Source organism: Accipiter gentilis, chromosome 17, assembly GCF_929443795.1.
Source record: "Accipiter gentilis chromosome 17, bAccGen1.1, whole genome shotgun sequence".
Classification (NCBI taxonomy): Eukaryota; Metazoa; Chordata; class Aves; order Accipitriformes; family Accipitridae; genus Astur; species Astur gentilis.
In genome coordinates this window covers 17,504,019-17,527,166 of record NC_064896.1, presented here as the reverse complement: position 1 = coordinate 17,527,166, position 23,148 = coordinate 17,504,019, and the positions used below count along the sequence as shown (strand labels likewise).

General features: G+C 40.8%; 1 protein-coding gene across 2 annotated transcripts in view; it reads left to right on the top strand.

Moving 5' to 3' along the window:
• The window catches only part of DENND2B (DENN domain containing 2B), a 182,382-nt gene that overhangs the window by 34,905 nt on the left and 124,329 nt on the right, over nt 1–23,148 (top strand). For both annotated transcript variants that reach the window (XM_049821332.1, XM_049821334.1), the window contains exon 2: nt 5,642–5,730. The gene's annotated coding sequence lies outside the window, so the exon portion shown is untranslated. The remainder of the gene's footprint in view (nt 1–5,641; nt 5,731–23,148) is intronic.

Below are 23,148 nucleotides of genomic sequence, written 5' to 3'. Positions count from 1 at the left end.
ACTGCATTATTGAATATACCTGTCCTCGTGTCCATTGCTTTGCTGAGACCCTCTTCCCTTTATTGGCTCTGTACAGCCAATGTAACAATAGAGATGGTTCCCAACAGCATCTTCTTTGTCCCTCTACCTGAATGCGAGTACAGGAAGGGCTACCTTAACAACAATATGAAAATTGCCTCTTCAGGTGAGTATTTGGCTTAAAGTATCTGTATTCCCATAATTTATGTGCTTTGAGAAGTGTTCTGCCCCTCTGTTCCCATTAAGTCAAAGCTTTGCAGCACTTGCTCAGATGCACACAAGGTTTAGTCCTCTCAGAGTTATATTCTTGTGCGTCCTGCTTGCATTGCAATTCCAGGTGTGAGGGGATCTGTTTTTTAAATTGCCTTCTAGTCCCATGTGTAGCATCTTGTGTCGCAGGATGTGTACTGTGAACGAGGGCAACAGAAACTTGTCCTTTGGCTTTTACTTAAACCCAGTAGTGAACTAAGACAAATTGAGATACCTCGCATTCATGTAGGGTCAAATCAGAATTCTTGTGGAATTTCAAACAACTCATTGACATCTCTCCTGATATGGCTAGTTTCCAGAGGAAGCCTGCTTGTCTTATGCCCCACTTCTTGGGACATAAAGCCACTCTTGATGGGGATATATGCAGTAAAAAAAGGTATAGGAAGAGACTAACACCCATAAAAGGCTAAATTTTCTTGTTTTGTCCAGACAGGACAAATAGTCCCCCCTCGGGGGCTTCCCCCTTCCATCAATTTTGGTCCTACAACTTCCTCTCTTTGCTTTTCAGGCATGCCTGGGATACAGCACAGCCACCCACAGGAAGGGTGTTGGCTGGGGTGCAGATGGGTTGCAGACAGGGCTGGCTCCGGAGAGTTAAGGAGCAGAAGGACTTATTTACATGAGGTTCCCACCTTTTGGTTATCCCTGTGGCTTGGCTTGTGCCTTGGCCTGGTGCCATCTGACACAGTTTGCAGCACTGGGATGTTTAGGGCTGGCTGAATTGGCTGCCTGGGCCCAGAGCCAGTTTGTATGGCTTGCGTGGCTTTACACCACTTTCCTAGCAGCCTGAGCTGTAATATGTGTCTCCTGTCATGAATCAGACTATAGGTATGGATAATTTTCAAAGCAGGCATTTACATGAGTTAATTCCACACTGTTCAGGTTTAAAGTTGTTTTATTAAGGAATTATTCAGCTTATTGCTCAGCAGATTTTCAACCTTAGTAGTAGGTTTAGCATGGGGAGCTTGTCCTGGTATATCACCAAACAGTGTCTTAAAGCTTTAATTGCCAAATCAAACCTCTGTCTGTCTCTCTTTTCTGAAATATACAACTTTACTAAAGCACCACTTTCGTAAAATATTGTAGCACATTTGGCATATTTTAAAGTTCTTTTGAAGTCAATGTTTAAGTGCTTTGCTGAATCAGGGCCTAAACCAATAATAGCCACAAAGTTAAGCCACTCTGTTTCTAATTGAGTGTTTGCACAGGATTTGAATGTGTGTCAGCTTCTTGTCATGACTGCCCAGGTACAGATACCCTCTTCATTTCTCTGAATCACTTAGCAGCTTTTGCAAATTGCTGTCTTGCACCCAGTTGAGACACCAGGGTCAGACCCAAGTATGGCAGGCTTTCATCTGCAGAATGAGATCAAACTGAAATGGGATATAGAGCTGTAAAGGGATTGGCAACCTCTCAAAGAGTGCACAGCTATGATTATTCATTTCCTACACACATACAGTATGTGTGAGTGTGTGTGTGTGTGTGTGTGTATATATATACAGACACATACTTTTTTTTTTTTCTGGGTTAGTTAAATCAGTACAGTGCTTCAAACATGATCCTTGTTGGGCCATTAAAGAGGTCATGGAAATTTTTAATTCAACTCCTAGAAAAGAGAGTTGAGGAAATACTATGGGTAATGGAACTGATGCTGAAATGGGGGAAGAAAACAAGATCATAGGTTACTAATCTTAGACCTACATCTGTGCAGTCCCATTGCAATCAGGGGGGCTCATATGTTGGGTCAACTCCTTTGCTATTGTTTGCAGGGCTACGGTATACTTTTGCACTACTTACTATGATACAACAATCCTAGCAAAACATGATGCAGTGAGGCAAAAGTGAAATTAATGTGCCACTGAAGTCAGTGAAGGTTTTATTCACTTCAGTAGAATGATGCTTTTGCGATCAGAGGTGTTATCTTGTGGCACTTGCTTTATTGCTGTGCTCTTATGCCGTTGTGTTGGAGTGTTGACAATAAAGGCCAGTGCTGTGGACTATTAATTCAAAGAACTCAATGGTGTTGTGGGACTGCTTCAAAGAGTATGGTGGCTGCTGTCCTGGATGTCATCATCTTGTCCCACCTGGCAGTCACAGAATTTCCTATGCAAAATTATTGAGTGCTGGGCCTCTAAATAAAGTGCAAAGAGCACAGTTTTTGTAGTGCATGCACGCTTTATATTATGAGCTGGCTGGGGCCTTTTCCCTTATTTCCATACCTCTGCAAGTCACTGCCTGGTGATGAGGAGGTACTTCTGCCTAGCTCTCTGCCTCTCCCAGTGAGGTCAGCAGGAGCTGCAGGCACTTGCCTTCCTGTGGTACTGGGTTAAAAACATACTGGGACAGGGTACTCAAGCTTCACTTTTTGCTGTTGAGTCTTAATTTTATCGAAGTTCAAACAGGTATATATCCATTGACGTCACTGGAAAGGTGGTCAGTAACTGTGGTGTAGAGATGACGTGAGAGGAAGAGAAATAAGCTAGTCATCTTCTATGGGAAAGGGGCAGAAGCCCTTCTGAAGGGCAGAAAGTTTTTTGAGGAGGGGAAAAAGTCATAAATAATTTTACAAGACTATTTTTATGTGGAACTTAATTTTATTTTAAAAATGCCAAGGAAAATGTCACTGAAGCTGGTGCAGTAATTAATCTCTGTTTACACCTACCAGAGATTTGTGGTTGTTGTGGGCAGCTTAGTCTGTAGCTCATCTCTTGTTTTGTCTTTCTAAATCTCAGAGTTGATGTTGTGTTTTCACCTACTGAAAATGATAAAATTTCCTGAGTCATTTAGGAGCAGATCTGATTTTTGTTTCCTCTGCTGCTACTGCTGATGGCCGCTTGACTTGGAAAGCGTTCAGTAAAGAATCTCAGACCATGCAGCTTGTGGAGAGAGTGGCTCAGATTTCCCTTTCCAGTCTCAAGGGCAGAGATGCCAGGTATGCCCCAGTGACGACTCACACTGCACACTCATCTTTTTCAGTGCAAGTCTGCTCCTGCGTGCGTCACGTGGCTTCTGCCTCCTGCACTTGTGACAGCAGGGCATAGGAAGGAGTGTGTTCAACCAGTCAGAAATGGGAAGTGTATCAGAAATAAGAAACTAAACATCAGCCAGGTGTGAGTAATGGATTGTCTGTCTCCTGCAGGGGATGAGGATACATATTTTAATGCTTTTTGATCGCAGTGTAGCCATGACACCGTAATTAATGTAATATCAGCTGTTCATCATGTCTTCTGTTTATGATCCCAAACTCTGTCCTGATCCTAAATTTTGTTCTGAGGTGTTGATGTGCTCATAGAAAAGCCAAGTGAGAAAAAAGTAAAAGGTGGGAATGGTTCTTGTTTCACTGGGGCCTATCGGAGCAAAATATTTCACTTTTTTGGCAAGGAATTGATTAGGACTATATTCATGAGGCTTAGAATAGAAATGTGCTTGTCTGGGGTCTTCTGTGGTAGTCACCTGCCCAAGACCAAAGTGTGGGCTGTAGTTTTACTACTGTGCTTTGTACCTACATATTTGGGCATGCATAATATATTTTAATGACTTAGTATGTTTTGTTTGGAACTTTAAACTGTAACTGAGTGTATATGTAATTCAATGAGCATTTTCAATTGTTTATAAATGCTAGCTTGCATGCTCCCCTGACATCCTTGCCATATATGCAGATGTGGTCACCTAATGAAGTGCTACAGAGCCTTGTGATAAACTCGAGTGGGATGTGATGCAGATGGTTGTTATATACTCCCATGCTACAGTAATGGGGTCTATAGAAAATTTGAGACTGATCAGCCATTTCACCTCTCGATTGGTCGATTCCTAGGTTGTTGGGTGTTTTTTGTTGTTTGTTTGTTTGTTTGTTTGTTTTATTACTTCCATGTCTTTTGAGCATTCCCCTTTTAGTGATGTGGGTAAAACATTTCTTTCATGGGAGGAGGTACCCGTATCCCTCTTTCGCCAGTTACACTGCTGAAATTGTGCCCACTTGCAGCATGCGATCAGTTTAACTCAGTCGTATGCCAAAAGGAAATTTTCAAGACAAAAACATGTCATAATTTTTTGTATTTAGCTCCTCTGGTTCTGCTGGGCCTCCCTGGTACATTTTTAGGGGAACTTAGTGTGACTTGAAAGCTTAGCATGTGGTGCTTTAATGTCTAGAAAAACTATTTCATGTGATGTCATTTTAGAATATTCTAGATTCTTAAGAGCTGAAGTAGCTGTCTTTATATTCATGTACCTGTGTATAGTCTGCATGTAGTTTTTTGTAACTGTAAAATATGTCTCGTGTATGCCTTTGGGTAGTGTTTTTGATAGAAAGAGAGGTTGTTTAAGTGTACAATCTGCTGGGAGTTCTGTCACTCACAAAATATAGAGTTTTCAGAAATAAAGTCAATAATATGTTGCAGTGTAATTTATATTTTGTAATAGCTATATGGAGGGACAGGTGTTCCCATAAGACATCTTCCTGTCTAGGTTTTTTTTAATCCCACCTTCGCTATCATGTTACAAACACAACCAGAAGAGTAATATGTTGGAACTCTTTTATATCTCCTCGTGCATAAACCTAGCTGTGTTGATTATGTAATGTCCATACACATTTTCTTGTGTTCAGCTCCCTAAATAACATATAAAGATGCAGATACTAATTTTATTTTTTTAATGCAGGGGTGGAATATCATGGCAGCATAATGAACTGGTTGATAAAGAAACAAGAAATTGATTTCTTACTTAGTATGGCATAGTCAGCTTTGCAATTTTACACCCACTAGAGGGACTGTTGCTTATAGTTCTCATTGCAGAAAGCAGTCATGCAGTCCCTTTAGTATCTTTTATGAAGTTTTAAAACTTTGAATGACTGACTACATTAAATCCTCTAAAGAGTAAGTCTCAAGCTATTTCTCAAAGTGTAAAAACTTTGGGCACAGTGCTGTTCTTCTGAGTGCAAATACTTTTTACTGAATTTCCTTCCTAAATGTTCTTTTTCTTTCTTTTTTTAAAAAGTATTTTCTGTTCTTTTGATTTATCAGGCCAGGCTTTCCTATATGACATGGCTGAGGATTAATTTAGAATTTTTTTGTCAAGGAAAAAATGTTATGTGTCTTTATTTATGTTTGGGATAAGTTTGTTTTGCAACCATGGTGCCAGCAAAGATGGTAAATTAATCAGTTCTTGTATTTGCAGATGTCATTGAAGTGGGTTTCTCCTTTAACTGGGAGATAGTGAGGTTTGGGTAAGAGGCACACAAACTTATAGTAAGTATGAGAGAATTTCCTAATGTATCTGTTTTTTCTTGTTTAGCTGGGGGATTTTTTCTGTTTGAGTTGCATGTTCCTGACCTGCACATTTTTCTTCTTAATTACAGAAACATGAAAGAATACAGGAAGTCCTGCATGACCACAATGAATACCTGTGCTAATTAAGTCACTGGCTGGGTACTGGGAGAACAGCAAGGTAAGCAGTCAGACCATGCCAGCAGCATTTCTTGTAATCTGCATGATTGTATTTCAACAAAGCCTTAGTGCTTTCAGATATCAAATTCATAACAAGTCAGGTGAAGACTAATAGCCCGCAGGTTTGAATGCAATACATTTACTTGTAGTTCAAAGCTTTGGCAAGCAAACACCTCTGTTTTCCTTCCTGGGGGGAAAAACAGTGCAATATCTGTGGTGATTTTCTTTTTTTAAAAGGCAGTATCTCTAATTTCAACAATTGATTCATGACCAAAGCTCAGCTTCCTGGGCTGACTCTAGGGAGGGCTTGGAGGAGGGGTGGAATGCTTCGAAAACTTAGCTGATGAAAAGGCATGCTGTTTTGTGGATGCCTCCCAGAATTGTTTAAATCTGTGTGTGTGTATGCGCGCGCGTGCGTATGAAAAGAGAGAGAGAGAGAGAGAGAGAAATCTCCATGACAACTGGCCTGGCCAGTCTGTGTTCTCTGCAATCATTTTAGCTGGAATCAGTGCTGCGAAAGGTCATATGAAGGAGTTGTGGGAAGCACAGCAGGTATTAGACGCTAAACGACTGGTTTTCTGATTGCCTCAGATAATAAGACAGAGTTTTGTCTGAGAAATACAAACCTGAGAATGGAGTGGAAAGGGAGATGCTCCAAATTTCAGGTAACAAAAGTCTCCTTTTTAATGTTATTTCCTCCCATTTTAAAGTTTGGTGGGTTTTTTTTCCCCATGGTGTTTACTCCCAGCCGAGCGTCTGAGCGAGCTTGGATTCCCTAGCTCTGGGGAATGATGTCATGCGGCAACAGTTGGATTCTATTAGCCAGGGAAAGAGGAAACATCTTTTGAAAAAAAAGATACTTTGGCTCTTTGTTGAATCTTGTGCAAAGGCTGCAAGAAGTGTTTAAAAAGAAAACGTTTCTAACAAATTAATTCCCAGAAAATGTCATTTAGGACCTAGACAGCACCAAACTTTAAAACCACTGCAACAATTACTCCTATATGCAAAAAATAATTATGGAAGTGTTACAGAATTCAGAAGACATTTCTTTCTTCTTGGATGCTCCTATATTCATCTTTAATGAGGAAATTAATTGCACCGTAATTAAGGAGAGAATTTGGAACCTCCACAGACTTGGGATCCTTCAGCAATTGTTTAGAGAATGTGCTGCTAAAGAGTTTATTCTGGTTTGGGCTCTGTCTCAAACTGCTGCTTATGAATAGATGATGCTGGCAGCATTGTTCTTAATAAGGTTTTCAGTCCTGGACTGTGTTTTTTGTAGCTTTAAACGAGCCTTTTTGGGAGAGGGTAGTGGGGGAAGAAAGGAGAAAACAAGTAATTTCAGGAATTTGAAAGGGTCTTCTTTTCCCCCTTTCCTCAGAGACGTTTGCTAATTGCTGTATTCAACACTCAACATTAGGGTAGCATGCATAGCATTTTAAACAGAAAAATACCTAATGATTAATGTACAACTGCTGTGTCCTAATGAAAATTCTTAGAAAATGGATATAATGCTACTTCCTCGAACATCACAAAAATACACTGTACTGATAACCATGATGAAAAGATTAGGTCACCCCTACGCTGTTTAAATGCCCTCTAGCAGATGCTCGTTTCTACTTTTACGCTGCTTTGCTCCCTTCTGTGCGTTTCAGGCATGATCCAAAGCTTGCTGGAGTCCATGGGAGTTTTCCCGTCAACTTCAAAGGACTTCAGATCAGCCTCTGCTTGAGAACTTCTCAGTCTCTGTTTCAGTCTTTTGACTGCAGGATCAGGCCACAGGCTCTCACTTTCTTTCTTGAACTTTCCAAACAGAAGGTCTTTTATGTTCCTCCAAACAATGCCAGGCGCTGCTGACTGGCTTCAGCGTGGCTGGTAACACACACTGGAGATAATGGTAATGCTTATTTCCTCTTTCTCCTAAAATCGTCCTAGAGGGGGAAAGTGCAGTGAATGGAAATCAGATCCTTCTATGCCACCTCCCCTCTTCACAAGTGGCTGTTGTTTATGAGTGTGTGTGTGTGCGCGCAAATTGTTCCTTGATTAAAGGGCAGTATTGGCTGTGATTCAGGGAGGAGTTCCAGGAGGAGGTTAGGGGGAAAACACTGTTATCACTGTGATCCACCAGCAGAACACTCATGAGGGAGAAGCAGGCTGTCCTGGAGCAGGCAATCTTTCTACAACATGCATACAGAACTGACAGCTGTCAGCTGTGAACTGAGGGCTGATCAGCACAGTCTAACACTTTGTGTCGCCCTCTTGCCTACCAGCTTTGACCAGCTTGATTCTATAAATAAATTACTGCTGTTACTGAATATCAATTAATAACCTGGTTAAGAAATCCTTGTGCCATTCTTGACTAGAAATGAAATATCTGTGGAGCTGGCATGCTCATTCGAACCATCCCCCTCCTTAAGAAGGAACATTGTGATGATTACCCAAGTTTAAGGCTCATTTGCGGGAAAATGCTATTAGTCCCTGAAATTTCTGAGACAAAAATTATGATTTTCAAAATCAGAACCACTGCTTTTAAGTGCTTACATTTTACAGCTAGTCAGCTTGAGACTCCTGAGAGATCTCTGCAAGGTGTTGCAAATTGGGCATTCCAAAGGCAACAGTTGCTTTTTGGCATTTATCTGTGGTGCCTGTGATGCAGTGGGAAGCCTGGTGAGTTCTCTGTCTCGGTGTTTCTGGCTGAGTGGCATTTCCCTTAATGGTCTGTGTTGTAGTATTTACATGTTACTTTGAAAAGTGATACAAGGCATCATTCCCATAGTCCTTTAATATAACTTCCATATGTCCTAGCATTCTGAATGGTTCCAAATGAAGTTTGCATATGTTATATACTACATATACCTTACCAGTAGGAAATAAGTAATAATAATTAAAAATCAATAACTCATAATATATTTATAACTACACTCAAAATACCTTATAGGTGACCTACTATAGTTGGGCATAAATGTAAGCAGCAGCACATAGGCATTGGCACATTGTTTTTTTCATCCATTAAGGGAGTGAGCAATTCAAGAAGTCTGCTGCTATACCCAGTAATGCATGTGAAGTTCTTGCAGCAACCTGTGCAGGAGTAGCAGCCCCGTGCTCAACACAGCTCCAGTGGACAGGTCTGTAGCCCAGAATTTGCAGCCTGCTGTAGTAGTCGCTTTATAAGTGGATTCATTTCTGTATCTTGAAGGCAGTTGCTTTATGTTGTTGTCCTGATAAATCTCCTCATTGGTCCCATGCGTCCACCATGTTTCTGCCAGTGGCTGTATGCCCACGTTCTGTCTGTGGATAGTCAGTTAGTCTGAGTTTTCCAGAGAGATTAATATGTTTTTTTGGATAGGATTAGTTGTGTCCTTTCTCATTGCACTTAGAAGGAAAGTGAAAGGACATGGAAGAAATATTTTTTGTTGTTGTTCTCTCTCCTTGACTATCTAATAAGTAATTTTTATATTCTGCGTTACGATGTTTTAATTGCTTGTTTTATCTTGCATGAGATCATCTTTCGTGTAACTGCTTATACTCCCTCTATCCATAGGTTGACAGTGTTTATTTCCCTGTTGTCTCTTGCAGTGAGATCCAGGTTAATTGCTATGTTGACATATTTATCTTTATTACTTGGAAATACACCACTTTGTGGATGAGCTGAGGCTATCTAGAAGCCTAGGGCTGACTTTGTCTGTATCATTCAATACTTGTTTCTGCTCTTACTCTCTTCTCTAAATAACTCCAGTCCCTTTGATTTTTCTTCTTAGGGAAAGTCTGTGAGACACTGGAAAAACAGTGTAGTTGTCTCAGTCTCTGCTGTTTTCTTTGAAAATCAGGTGATCTTCAAGAGCACCTGGTGTTACAGTTGTGGACAGATGGACCATTAAATTCTTGAATACAAGATCAGTATTCTCCATCTGTAACTTTACGCTCAAAATAGATGGAATTAATTGATTGGAAACAACAGTGCTGCATATTTAGAAGAGCTGCTCAAGGGGATGCTCAAATCTTTCCTCATTTTCTGCAAGTTAATTTCAATTCCAGCAGTACGAACAACTAGTTCTCACAGTCATTTCCTCTCATGTGCTGTTTTCTGGTCATGGTGACTGAGTGACTTTCTAAGGTGTAAAATGTGACATGCAAAAGGATTTGTTCTGAGCAGTTCACACTGGATACGAGTGTGGCTACCTTTAATTACAGCAAGAACCTTGAAATGATTGCACTGTCATTCTGCTCTGCAGTGCAGGCTATCATTAGTGCTAATCAGTTATCTCTGTTCTGCCTTTGCATCTTTGACCCACTTATTTTGCTGAACTTAACACAGTTGCTAGAGTGACACAAAGCAGACTCTTGGCACAGCTCTGATCACAGAGCAGGGAGAGATCTGGCAACTTTCACACAAATCCATTATAATTAAGGCTTCCGGTCTGGGATTTAAACTTCTTCTTTTGTCTTAAAAGCCTGAGAGGCTTTAAAAAATATTTTTCAGGCTGAAAATGAACCTACTGCTGGTAGAGGCAAAGTCCCCTGATGGTACTAGCTGCTGGCAGACCTGGAAGAGGCGGGTGCTGCTCTTGTTCCTTCATCAGGCTTTGCAAATGTGCTTCCACTCTGAGTCCTTTTTGAACAGAGCCTCCCAGTTGTTCCTCAGTTTCATGTGACAACAACAGAGTCCCCCAGGCATTTAGAGGAGTGTTGCACAGTTGGCTTTCCTCTAGTGCCAGCTCTTAGTCTGAGTTCAAGCCCCATGTATTAATCCTCTCTGTCCACGTGGAGCCAAGCTGTTGTATGCAAAGGGCTGTTCAAAGGAGTCCCATTTCCCCATCCTGTCAGAGGCATTGCTCCCCCCTTCAACATTTTTTTTTTCCCATCCTATTGCAGTTTGATGACAAGGAGATGAATCAGAAGCTAAAACTTCTGCCAATGGCAAGAACACAATTTGGCATCCCTTGTGCAGCTGGCATCCAAAGGATACAAGCCATCAAATTATCTGTGCTCCTGGTCCAGCTGAGCCTGTTTGTTTATGACCAGAACATCCCTCCCCTCTTTAAAGCATGCTTGAAAGTTAAAAGGCATCACTAAGCATTTACCACATTATGGACAAGCTGAGGACAGTTGGACAGCTTTGACAGAAGACCTGCTTCCTGCAATGCTATTTCATGCCTTCTTGGTAAAGAGCAAAAAGCAATTTGATTGCTGCAGCAGTATGGAAACATTTGTAGCTGCGCAATTCACGTTCCCATGTTTCAGTCTCTCACAGGCCCATGCAGACCTTCTAGTATTAGTTTTAAAAGGAGAACAGCTGACAACTGATTAATTTGGATGTCATATTCCAGAGAGTGCTGTTTTATGACTGAGTTGTCAAAAGTGGCAAGCCAAGAAAGTATCGACTAAAGTTACAAAGAAAAATCTCTGATGTAGAGCACAATCCTGTTTATCCAAAAGATTTGTAGGGGACAAAACCGTCTTCATACCACTCTACTGTCAACATGTTCAAACCCGTGCTGGGGGAGGTGAGAAGCTGAACAGCTCAGCCTGTTGCGTTCATCCCCTAGCAGTTCTTGGGAGAGTTCCCTGGGGGTTTCCTGGCACATTGTCGCAGGGAAGGGGACATATCACAACTCAGTCTTCAGAAACCTGCCTAAAAAATAATTTCAAGTGACTCATTGTGGTGTTGGTTTTTGGAGAAGAGTCAAGCTGGTTTCAGAGAGAAGAGTGAAAAAACCCCACTTTTGAACAATGGATGTGCTTTGTGTAATCAGCTGATGCTCTGGATTAGAACTGCTCCGCTGTGCATCAGACTGGGTTTCACTGTTGTACTGACCCTGCTACACTCCTGCTCAGGGCAGCAGATTGGCTTTTGGGAATGTATGAAGACCTAAGAGCAAACATTGTTTTTTCAGTGCTCTGTTATTAGCAGCAACACATGACAGTAGGTTGCAGGTTGAGTGGTATCACCCTGGGACATGCACAGGCAGCTGTCTGGCCACCCCTTTTGTTTCCTGTGGAAAGCGCTGCCCTTGTGTGCCACTTGCAAGCAAGAGCCTGCTCCCAGCCTGAGCAGCTGAAGCACAAAACTCTTTTCCTGATCTGAGGCTTTAGTGGAGAAGGAGAGCCAGTCCTGTCCCTGGAGCTGCGTAAGATGGTCCATTTAGGTCTTCTGTCTCCTAAGCAATGAGCCTCTGCCATGATGCTGTAATGACACCTGCTTTCATGGGACTGTTCCCTCTGCCCCGTCTTGGGATGCTCTGGGGGGTGGGAGTCCCAAAAGGTGAGAGCAAAGAGTGGCATGAGGCAAGAAGGCTAAACTGCCCCCCAGTCACTGTGGGCAGGAGAGACTGTGTGTTTTTCAGTGCAGAGAGCTTGTGTCCTTGAGGGTGATTGGGTGGTCAGCTGGGCAGGTACACTGTTCCCTTGAGCTAGGCCAGAGCTGCTGTCAAGACATGGAGGAGGTGGTCCCAAAACACAGGCAGAGCTGAAGTCCTTACAGACCCTGCCTGTTGCCATGTGCTGCCTCCACCCTCGTCCTCCTCACTTTAGGGCCCATGGAGACAGGGGAAAAGGTAGCAATGAGAGTGAGGCTTTTTCACTTTCTATCCAGCAGTTGAAGCCAGGTTATGTTTTCAACAGAAGTGTCCCTGGAAATGAGTTTTGTTCAATGTAAAGGTTGGGTGAAGGCAGAAGTTGAACCTTATTGCATTTAGAAATGCTCATGTCCACATGTTTGGAGCTCTTTGTGAGTGGTGAGGGGGCCACTATACAAGCTGGTTGTACAGGGGGCCCTATCAGCAGGTTATAATCTCTTCTGTGCCATACTCAGTGGACAGTATAATATACTGTCAAATCTGGCATTTGCATCAAGATCTGCTTTCCTCTCCTATGAAGACATTATCCAGTTTTCTGCTGAGACACATCAAGAGCTAAGGTCCCTGCTGTGTTTTATTTACTATTGGCTGACATGCATGGACAGTAGAAAACAAATGTAAATATGGCTCAGTGCTGTGTACTACAATAGCACAGAATGCTTCCTGGGGATTTATGACCATCTGGAAGAACAGGACATCCAAAAGGCAGCCTGAGGTCATCAGCTGCAGCACCTTGTCAGCAGATCCCAGAGCAGTTCCTGTGCCTGTGGCACTGACGGCTCTGATATCATGGGTGTACTTACCTGTTCTAAATGGTCAGATCCTCAGGAAGAGGAAGGTGAAGCTAGTGGAATTATGCTAAAAGTTTCTATGATTTCTCTAGAAAATCTATGCAGTTCGTGTTCTGGATAGGGCAGACAGATTGCAAAGTGGCCATTTATCTGGAGATTTCAGGTGTTGGTCAATGGCTGCTCTGGTCAGGCTGTGTGATGTCCTGAAATTCTGAACAAATCACCACATTCCTCTTTCTCCACCTCAATAAAATTTCCATGTGCAAAATCAGGCTGCATTAGGTAAAGCTCTCTTGTGCCTCAGCCTCTTGCAGAGCTGTATCAGGTGTGTAATGTCATTTTGGCAGTTGCATTGTTGGTGAGATGTATGACCTTGCCTACAGTAGCAATGCACGTGGGCTTATTGTATTCTGATATCTGGCATCACGTGTGCCCCTCTCAGTGATAGGAAGGATGCCAAAGTGAACTGCCCCTGATTCTGAGAAGGATGAGCTCCTGCTGCATGTATTGGTGCCAAATGGTATGCTGGCTTATGGAAGTATTAAAATGTTTATTATTAAAAAGTGATTTGTCATGAGAAAAGGAGAAACCTGTTGCTTGCAGTGAGGTAACAGTTGGCTACTCCTGAGTCAGAGTAGAAAAGGGACATGCTAGGAATAGGTTGGAGGAAGAGTGCAGAAAAAAGCCAGCTGATTATCTGTGAAAGAGGAAGGAAAACCTTGTTAAAAGGTAATTATTCTTCTGGATGAGTGGTTGGCTTCCCGCAAGGTGGGCAGAAGAGGAGCAAAGTCAAACCCCAGACTTCCGGCTCAGCATAACACTTATAATTTCAACATTTGCTTACAATCTGATTTAAAAGCAAACCAACCAACCAACCCATCATTGTAGACTTGGAATTGTGTAAAATATTTTTTTGGTAACGTGGACACATGATGTTCCCAAACCAAAACAGTCCAGGACACTTGTGGCAGCGGGGGTGATGTTGAGAGCCTGCTAGGCTGTTTCACTGCTGCCCACTACTGAACAGGAGCAGCGAATTTGTTGGCTTGGACAGATTGCCCTTGTGACAGTACCTCATTAATGGTTGTCACATCAGTTATGTTTCCATGACAGCCTCAGGTCTGACAAACATGACAAAGCTGTGTTTTATCAGCAAATCCCCTGCTGGCCCTAGTCAGGAAAGCATATGGATAAGAGAAAATTATTCTTCCTGCTCTTTCTTACTGACCGATTCTGCTCTTTGTATTTGAACCAGCCAGCTAAGACTAGTTGCATTCCTCTGTAATTTGCAGTACCTCCTGTATGGGGCTGAACCAGTGATGAATTAATACCTTTTTCCATTCGTTAAGTTTTATTCATTGTCTCAGCAACCAAGGAAACTCTGAAAGTCAGACTGAAGTTTTGGGGAATGGAGCAGAAGCACTGGTGTTCTGACTAGTAAAGGGCAGGCTTAAGCACCCTTGAATCAAACTGGCTTTTCTGCAGAAGAGTTACGGAGATTCAGATAGGTGTGTTGGCCAGGGTTGAACCTGTGGGATAAGCAGTCAGACTTGTTCTGTTACAGCTGTTTACCCCCACCCCCCACCCCCCCCCAACAAAACCAAAAACACGAGCAGGCGCATTTTATTTATGTTCAACTAATATCTCCCTTTGAAATTCCTCACTGAACACTACAAGGTGAAGCAATCTGCAACAGTTTGTTATCTGTAGGTTATCTACTAATATGTTGTATGCCAAATTATAATCATACATAAAATGAGGAAAAAAAGGATAAAATTATAGATGTGCAGAGGTCTCTTTCTGTCTTGAATGTATCAATCTTGAAATCTAGCAGGATCTGTAATGTATTTGCCCCTTTTATGCAGGGAACGTAATAGAAGGGAAATGCTAGTTGGATAAATTAGATAATATGACATAAATAAGAAAATGAGGAGGGCTCCAGAGCTTTGTGAAGTATAACATGATTGCCCTTTCCTGAATAGAATCAGATGCGCTTACAAGTATTCAGTCCACCTCTGCAGGGGATTGCAAACAGGATGCAGCTTTGCTAATATTGGCAGGAATGGGAGGGTTTTTTTAACCGAAGTGGTAGACCCCGGATCTCTGTATCAGAAGGTCATGAGGTTGAATGCTGGTGCCACACACCGCTCTTGTGCAGTTTAGCTGATAGCTCTGTGTGTATGCGTATAATGGATGTATGTATAAATTACTGCTCGCTTCAGCTATCTCTATTAGCAGACTCCAAGTAGTAAAACTCTCACCAGGAACTTTTTATCTCCAAACCAGGTAAAAGCTTTTGTTTGTGAGACCCTAACTTTGCCCAAAAGAGGTTTCCAAGAGAGTAAAGGCAAACCTACCTAGTTCAAGACTATGTTCTGGGACGTACCATCTCATTTGACTGCAGCAAGCCTGTGCACAGGCAATACCTACTAACTCCCTGGCTTGGGATTTCCAGTATTATCTCTGAGAGAGAGAATGGTGATGCTTCAGCTGCTCACTAGTGCACTGTTGTTTATAGTGCCACAGTTGTGTCATTCCAAACTCGAAGGTGATGACTTTGAAGCACACATAGGTGAATATATTTATTTTAAAACAATGAGTAATAAATCTAATTATTTTATGCAGTTACTGCTATAAATTAAGTCAATGCTTTTTCAAGCATTGTTGGATAATCTAGACAAAGCTGCCAAGTGAAACGTGGATCCTATTTTATAGCTGGTGTCTGTTAGGTGCAGAGGGGGAAGCTGAATAAAAAGAAATCAGGATATACCTCAGAAATACAAAATTTGCTATGTACTAATGGGAAATATCTAATCTCCTGATCTCCTTGGGATCAATGGCAGAGAGAGGGAACAGATCATCTTTATGACTGCTCAAGCATAGTCAGCACGAGAATGAAAGACAAGGGATGGAAATGTATTTTTTCTCAAAGAATGCCATGTACCTCAGCATAGGTGGGTATTTTGCGAGGGAATACCTTTTGGTTTACGTTTTTAAGCAAAAGCAAATCTCTATTTAAGAAAGAGGGAAAAGACTTGCAATGAAGGGGAAGGTGATGCTTAATGAATGAAGTAATTCTCTGCAAGATTTTAGATTCTATTGTGTCTGTGGCACTGAAAGTGGAATAGGCATCATTTGAGGACAGCTGATCAAAAGGAGGTGACAGCCATTTTGTACTGTGTGAATTTTGCTGGTAGCCTGACTGACATAAACATGACTGTTTCCAGAACTTCAGTCAGACTTCAGGGGGTAGCCAGTCACCAGAGCAAGGACAGACCCAGCTATAGTGAGCCTTTCAAGGGGAAACTTTGCTGTGAGCTGAAGGGCAGCTGGTGGCAGGGTGCAGCGTTACCAATGGTATTGTGTATCTGTTACCGAAACTCGGGGTAAAACTCCTTAACAGCAATGAGAAGTTAAGAAACAGGCACTCCTTTATTGCAGCGCTGGGCACACGGGGGATCGCTCCACCTATTGTGTGCACCTGGCTACTCTAACTGTGCAGGTTAAATACACACCTGTTATACATATTCACTAAATTTCTGGAAAATGTTATACATAATCATTAACTTTCCGATAAATCATTAACATATATAAATGTCTCTTCACGCAGGCGCAGTGAAGGTCTCTGGTGGTATTCAGAAGCCCTCTGGTGGTCTTCCATAGTCTTCCTCACTTGTCCGCTTCTTGACCTCTCTTAGGTGATTCCACGCAGTACAATTCTCACCATCATCTATATTAGTTTACATAAAAATGCATACTATGTCTATTCTTAAATTTAACCTTTCTAATAATTGGTCCTTCAGTCACACCATGTTATTAATATTCTTATGTTAAAACAATCATTGGTTAATCTCACTTAACTCTACTGATTGGAATCCTCGATAATTAGATCGAGGTGGGAAGAGTAAGGGGTTTCCAAACAGCAAACTAGTGTCCATAGTGGTTTCCTTAGTTTCCTAAAACAAAACACTACAAACCAACAAATCTTTGTCAAAGTTTCTGTGGTTAACTGATTTTAGACAATACTTGAATTCTTATAGTTACACATAGTACATTTTCTAAAGTTCCTATGACTACATTTCAAACTTAACACTCCCATACCTATGGTTCACAATTTTCTACTTAATCAAACCAAACTCCTTTATATAATTAGATTTTAATTTCTTTATCAAAATATTTGCAACATATCCTTTTTCAAAACTACAGCAAAATGAAACGTTACTTGACTCGTGAAGTTTACCGCAAAGTTTTCTTCCTCTCCTAGTAACAATCGGTCCCAACAAGTTACCTCTTCCATTGCACCTTTCTGAGATAAAGTGATGGTGTAAGAAACTGTGTGAAAACTTCATAGCAAACTCAGGTTGCCATAATGTTTGAAAAGAAACTACTTAAGTGAGACCAAAATTTTGTTTTTTGTTTGTATAGTGTTCAGTATGCTAAGTCCTAATCTGTGGCTAAGCTTCTCAGGTAGTGGGTGTAATAATAACAACTGGGTTAATAAAAATCAGGCCTGATAAGCATCACTGTTGAATTGAGTAGAATACTGCCTTTTTCTAGCTGTAGCTCTCCAGAAGATACACGTATTTTGATTTTGAAGAGCCATTAATTATCTTTTGGTTAAAAGGAAGGGAGAATGAGTCAATGCATATCCATTTGCTCATTACTTTCTCCCAATCTCATCACAAATCTGTGGCTAAGAATGCGGTACTTACAAAATCTCTCCATCCTGTATCTCAATGGGAAGTCTGCATTTCTGTAGTGTTTCTGTAGCCAGCACATTCCTGCAGGCAGCGCAGATGGGAAAGTGGAAAACCAGCTTCTTAAAACTGTGAAAAAGTGCTTTGACTCTTAGCTATCTGCATCCTAGTTTGGAATTTTTATTCTGCCTTTAAATCTTCCCCCAAAAAAATGAGTTTGAAGCCCAGGCAGTATTCCCATATAAATGACTGAGTCATCTTCCTTGGGAATTGAAGGATCACTGTCGCCTGGAGTTATGGTCTTAAAGACTGAGATGAACAGATACTTAGGAATTTGGTGTAAATTTATATTATACCATTCATTATTGTTTCTTTTGAGTGTAGTCATACAGGGAGAAAACAGATATCATTATTCTGAGACAGGTTTTCTTTGTATTCATGTAGTAACAGCCAAAACAAAAAATGGTGGGACTCACAAGGAGTAAGATGGAGAATTAATATTCAGGCTGTTGTAATGCTACATCTCTTGGTCCCTGTAGTAACATATTCTACAGTAGCCAGAGAACAGCCTAAATGTGATGACCCAGTTTGGAAGCAAAATCATTCTTCAAATTCACAGGTTCCCTCTAAAGACATACAAGATCATTTTTCTGATGTATTTGAGCACTCGGTTGTACAAGGAAATTTTAAATTTGTAAGAAGCAGTTTAAAGTTCTATTGAAATAAAAATTAATTTAGTTTGTTGATGGATGTGGCCATTCCACTAAACAGTCAGATACCTGGAAATCTCTTCTAACTGTGCTTTTGCGGTTTGAGGACAATGTTCTCAAAAGCCCCGAGGTCCACTCACTTCCAGAAATGTTGCAGTCCTGAGTGCTCTGAAAGCAGAACTCAAATCCTGTAAGCACATTTGCAAGGTGTTCCTGTATGCATGCTCTCTATCTTCAAACTGTTTCTAAAGTCATTGGTCAAAAAGAAATTGTAGTTACTTTTTTTCAGATAGAAAAGTTTATTTTCTGGTCAGCAACTATGTAGCCATTTCACTACTGCAAGATATTGAAACAGTTTGCATTTTCAATGGAAAGAGAAATTGAAACCAAGTTGTCCTTTCGAGCTGTGCAGAAGCTGGATCAGCAAAGGCAAAGTAGATCCATTTGGGAGTCATGGGGCTTTGAGCAGCATTGCTTCACAGTCATGAAACTGAAGACCAATGAGAAGAAAACAGTAAGAGATGGGAAAAAAAAGTGAAGAAAGCAAAAGGGTAAGGGGGGAGCATATGCACCACACAAATTAAGAGGAATGTTCAGTAGAATGACAGCTGAGATATTTTTTTCTCTTTCTCCATCATCAAAACCTTCCAATTAATACACTTTTTGAAGCAGTTCATGTTTTACAGTTAAATTTTAAGTTTCCCCTACTTAAATATGGCTAGGTGGATCATATATTTGCAGTTTCATATCTGAGGCTGTATTAATAATCCTAGATATTCAGGTAAAGGTAAATGTGACAAATATCTTTGTGAGGGAGTTAACTTACCCCTAGATTAGGGGCAATAGGTCTGCAATATACGCAAACAGCAGATCGGGTCTCAGAAAACTGTGTCTATGAGTAAGTGACTATATAGATTTTTCTTCTTCCTTTCTCCCTAAATAAAAAGGAGTATATCCAAAGGGGCTGTGCAGGATATTGTATTCAGTTCTCTTCTTGATCTGAAAGCTCTTAATGGGTGGGAAAGAAATCACCTGCCCTTCCAATTGTGGGAAAGACGTGAGGACAAATGCCCTGAAGGGTAAGAGGTGTGTAAGGCTGTGAAGAAATATGGAAAGGAAAGGCTTTAAAAATAATTGAATAATTAGATCTCAGTTAAGTGGTGATTCATAGAATTTGGTCTTGGCTGTCTTTGGACAGAAACTTTGGAAGAAGCAGTAGCCAACAGGTGAATGAAAATGCACCACAGTTCTTTTGGCATATTGCCTTCCAAAATAGATGGTGAAGCTTCTTCTGATAGAGTTATAGCTGCTATGCTAAAAATATTTCTTATCTTAGTCACAGACAAAGCCTCTTAGAGCTGAGTTTAAAAAAGACACTCTACAGCAACTGTAGTCAAAGCAGGATTCATTTTAAATTGTCATCCATCCTGTAAAACAATTGCCCAGTGTCAGTCAGAGTTTGAAGACTTGAAGACCAAGTAAATAAAATGTAAGAATGCTATGCAAAGGAGACATGATGGTGGTTTTACCCTGGGCAAAACACATCCTTTAACTTATCAAATGGAAACCTTTTTACTGGCATGTGAAAGTTTAGTTAATAGTTAACAAATTAATAAATTTTACTGTAGAAGAATTCTGTACCTGATGGCTGTCATAATTTCCTTTGACATTCATGTTGAGTCTAGCTTCTACTTCTCCATGTACTGTGGAAATATGATTTGTGGTGTGGTATGAGCATATCCTGATCAAGTTAGAGATTTCTAGTGCAATAAAGATTGTGAGAAAAATGAATATTTAGAAATGACATGCTAATTCACAGATTGGATTGCTGGATTTCATCCTTGGGCTGAAGGACCATGTTACCAATTTTAAAAGGTTTGTGCTTTTCCTTTCCTTTCCCTTTTCCCTTTTCCTTTCCCTTTTCCCTTTTCCCCTTTCCCTTTTCCTTTCCTCTTTCCCTTTTCCTTTCCCCTTTCCCTTTTCCTTTCCCCTTTCCTTTTCCCTTTTCGTTTCCCCTTTCCTTTTCCCTTTTCCTTTCCCCTTTCCTTTTCCCTTTTCCTTTCCCCTTTCCCCTTTTCCTTTCCCCTTTTCCTTTCCCCTTTTCCTTTCCCCTTTTCCTTTCCCCTTTTCCTTTCCCCTTTTCCTTTCCCCTTTTCCTTTCCCCTTTCCCCTTTCCCCTTTTCCTTTCCCCTTTCCCCTTTCCCCTTTCCCCTTTCCCTTTTCCCTTTTCCTTTCCCCTCTTTTCCCTTCCCCTCCCCTCCCCCTCCTCTCTTTTCTCTCCTCTCTTTTCTTTTCCCCTCCCAGAGGTGGAAATTGTGCTAGCCCAGGAGTTGATGGGGGTTTTGTTGTAGTTATTTAAATGACTTTTAGTTTGTGGTATCGTGGCATCAGATGCTTCTCTCATCTTGCTGTATGCAGAGAACCATTGATGAAAATTTTGTCAGCTCTGTTGCAATTTTTGGTGTGGTCTTTTTACCAGAGAAATATTTTAAGACACTGTGGAAAACTGGAGACAAATGCTGCAAAAAGCAGTGAGCCTATAGATTGAAATTGATCATACTGACCGGTGTTGTTGGATCCCAATTTCCCTTTAATTTGAATATCAGGGGGTAGTGACCTAGAGAGCCTAGGGAGGCTCCTGAGACAGCTCTGCAAATTTAACTGGTGTAAATAACCCTGTATGTTTGTGGTACATCTCAGCTGCAGAATATGCAATGAATGGGAAGCACTGGTTATTTATTTTGGAGTTTTGAAGCTGTCAGGGAGCATTACCATGGTATTACATAGTAGTAATACAGCTAGTCAGCTGTATAGACAGTCTGCTGGTGAGTTAGAGGCAGAGCTGAAGTAAGTACATTTGAGATCCCTCTTATGCTATTATTAACAAAAGGACCTTTCTGATGCCTTTCCAGATTAAATAGTTGAAGCCGTGTGTATGCAGTAGGTCTCCTTTTCTTTTAGTCGTGTGGTACATAACTGGACTTGCTTCTTTGTGTCTCTGGACAGTTGGATTCTGATGCATTTCCCTTTATGGATGATCCTGGTTGAGAAGTCTGCTAATCTCCATTGGACTTGACAGGGAAGAATATTAGGGACATTGTTTTGAAACTGAAAAGTGCAGCACTATAATAAATGGTGGCTCTCTGGTTGAACATGAGGATAAAATTCATTCCAGACCCTGTGTTCGAATGGAACAGTTTATGAATGGAAGCACAGCCCCTGGATTGTATTTCAGCATTAGTCTCTCGTTTGGAATTGTGCTATTTCCAACATAGACAAGGATAGGTATTTTATAAATTTTCATTGTTCCACTGTTCAGATTGTTCAAATATAAAATCTCTTGTGCTGGAGATGGCTGTAGAGTATATGCCATAGGAAAAGCATTTTGGTTTTGAAAAGAAACAGGTTGGTAACTGTTGTCTGCAGTTTATATATTGAAAATAGCTTTATATTTGGTGGAAGGACAACTGGATAATGCTCAGAGGTATTACAATTGTATTTCTGCTTTACCTCCTTACAATTGTATTTCTGCTTTACCTCCATTTCTCACTATCCATGTCTTGTTTTATGGTCATCACCTCTGCCTCAGCTATGTCACCTGTCAAATGGGGATAACTCTGCTAGATGGCATTACAGCCATGTGTGTTGATTACTATCATCTGATACAATCAGATGTTTAGATGAAAGCCACTAGCTGTAGTAAATGTGAGTTAGTATTGGTTATATTCATATGGACAAGCTGAAAGACAATAAAGTTGTAGTTACCAAAGAAACAAACAAATTAAAAGAAAACATGCTTAAGCAGCATGTATTAGGAAATTAGGAGTCTTGGACTGAAGTCTATAAACTTTCTAGCCCCTGCTGCAGAGAAACAGCAGCTGAGAAATAGATGCTTAAAGATGAAGAAGGAGCCAAAACGTCCTGTCATTTAACATACTGTGGTTTCACCCACTGCTTAAAACCGCTTAGTTTTAAACCTCTCAGATGGATTATGTTATAATGTTGACAGAAACAAAAATGAGATGCAAAAAGACAAGCTTAGGCAAAAAGTTTGAGGTGTAGTTTTACATCTGTTAACCGGCAACAAAATTTTTTATTTATTCTTTCTCACTGTGATATTTGAAGATGCTGAGCTCCTATAACTTTCATTGAGAAAAGGTAAATTCTGTTTTAAGGTTATATTTATGTCTTTCTTCATTCTTGCTGGTTTTGCTAGGTCATAGTTTTAGAGCACAGAAATGTCAGATTTTGTCTTTGGGCTAAGAAAAAAATATTTTCTAAGTAACAGTGTGCAGAGCTTGAAATGAAAGCTGAGGCATGGGCAAGATTTTTAAAAGCAGCTGAGTTGCACCGGAGAGAAGTAGGATATGGGTAATACAAGCAGCTCATTTTGACCAGTTTGCTAATGGTGTCTTTGTGCATATTGGGCAAGCAGGGGTAAACGATTGCTTGCATATTGGACTCCTCTGCAGAGAATTTCCTGTTTCCCTGTTTTTCTCAAAGGGGTGGTGTTGCCCATCCCAGCAGAAGTCTAGGAGTGAATTGTTTCATCCTGTCTCACCAACTGAATTCAATCTACCTATACTGAAATCAGATGAGTTAGTCTGCATTTAGTCCAGGCAGCTGGAAAGAGACACTGCTTCTTTGATTTTCAGTTAATACTAAAATTATGAGCACAGATTATGGTACTGTTGAGAAAGATTCTTCAGAAAATGGTAATTTATGGTGGTCCATGCATCATCTTTGCAGCAACATAGGAGAAAAATACTGCTAATAACACAGGGCCCACATTTTTATTGATGTCTAGGAATTTCTTCATCTCTTAACTAACAGGACAGTGTTTTGGTTTTGCTTTGGTTTTACTA